Source organism: Psammomys obesus, unplaced genomic scaffold (assembly GCF_907164565.1).
Source record: "Psammomys obesus unplaced genomic scaffold, mPsaObe1.curated_primary_1811, whole genome shotgun sequence".
Classification (NCBI taxonomy): Eukaryota; Metazoa; Chordata; class Mammalia; order Rodentia; family Muridae; genus Psammomys; species Psammomys obesus.
In genome coordinates, this window is record NW_026590677.1 from 1,377,113 (window position 1) to 1,378,830 (window position 1,718).

The 1,718-nt window shown below is 41.4% G+C and overlaps 1 pseudogene; it reads left to right on the plus strand.

The window, feature by feature from the left end:
* Positions 1–920: 920 nt before the first annotated feature.
* Positions 921–1,412, plus strand: LOC129677612 (serine/arginine-rich splicing factor 3-like; annotated as a pseudogene).
* The last annotated feature ends 306 nt before the right edge of the window (positions 1,413–1,718 follow it).

The following is a 1,718-nucleotide window of genomic DNA, read 5'->3' on the forward strand; positions in this document are numbered from 1 at the left end:
TTGCAGGCAAATGGTGGGATCTAGAAAAGATCATTCTGAATGAAGTATCACAGAAGGAGAAAGACAAATATGGTATATACTCGCTTATATAGACCTACAAGATATGATAAACATAATGAAGTCTATGCACCTAAAGAAGATAAATAAGAAAGCAGACATGAGGTAAAATGATCACTCCTCACTTAGAAAGACAAATGAGAGGTGCATTGGACGTATGACAGGAGTCTACCGCAGAAGGCATCTGAAAGACCTTACCAAGCAGCAATTCAAAACAGATACTAAGACTCATAACCAAACCTCGGCAGAAGGGGAGTTAGTATGATGGGGAAAGGATAGGAGCCCCACAGGGACCAAATATATCTGGGCACAGGGATTTTCTCTGAAACTGTTTCTCCAACCAAGGACCATGTATGGATATAACCTAGAACCTTTACTCGGACAAAGCTCGTGGTAGCTCAATAACCAATTGGTTTCCCATAGTAATTGGAACTATCTCAGGGACTATCTCTGACAGGAACTCAATGCCAGGCTCTTTGACCTCCTCACCCCCCAAAGGAGGAGCAGTTCTGCTAGGTCACAGAGGAGGACTTTGCATCCAGCCCTGAAGATACCTGATAAAACAGGGCCAGACGAAAGATGAGGAGGCCCTCCCCAATTCGTGGACTTGGAAAGGGGCAGGGAGAAGCTGAGGGAGGAAGGGTGGGATTGGGAGGGAATAAGTGAGTGGGATACAGCTGGGATACAGTTAATAAAATGTAACTAATAATAATAAACAATAAAAAATGGATTACAAAAAAATGGCATTTTCATGGACTCTGTGGGACAGTGAACAATTGGTTGGAGCAGAGCCAGAGGCAAGCAGGTGGTCCTGTGGGAGCATTAGAATTTGAGCTTTGGCTTTCTGAACCCAGGATCTTGAAATGCATAGTGATTCCTGTCAATTGGACTATAAGGTTTATATGTAAGTAATCTTAGAAACAATGGGAACAACACTGAATTAGAACAGGCTTTTGGCTATTATGGATCACTCCAAAGTGTGTGGAGTGCTCAAAACCCTCCTGGCTTTGCTTTCATTGAATTTCAGAATCCCTGAGATACTACTGATGGTTTCAGAGAGCTAGATGGAAGAACACTGTGTGGCTGCTGTAGAACTGTCAAATGGTGACAAAAAGAAGCCGAAATTGTGGTCCACCTCCTTCTCATTGCGCTAGAGATGATTACCTGATTACCATAGGAGGAGTCCTCTACTTTGGTGCAGATCTCCAAAAAGGGGAAGCTCCTCTACAAGCTGGAACAGGTCACTTTCTAGAGATAGGAGAACAGAAAGGTCTCTGTTTTGTGAGAGAAATCACAAGCTATCTCGATCATTCTCTAGGTCTCCTAGTCAACTTAGATCAAATGAAAGGAAATAAAAGACCAGTTTTCAGAAGAAGTGGTGTGCAGGAAATAACTTCATTTGACAGGAGTATGTACTGGAAATTAAAGTTGTGTTTGAGACTTCATAAGCTTTGTGCATTTTAAAGATGTTTTGGCTGTTCAAATTTGTTTTGTGTCTTGGAACAGTGACACACATAATGCTGTAATTCTCTATGGTTTCACATGGATCATTTGGGGCATGTAATATCAAGAACTGTTCCTTTACAATGTTCCCTTAAGCAAGATTGAATTTGGTTTGAACTTTATTTTTTCATAGACTGAAATAAACCTAGATCTTGCCC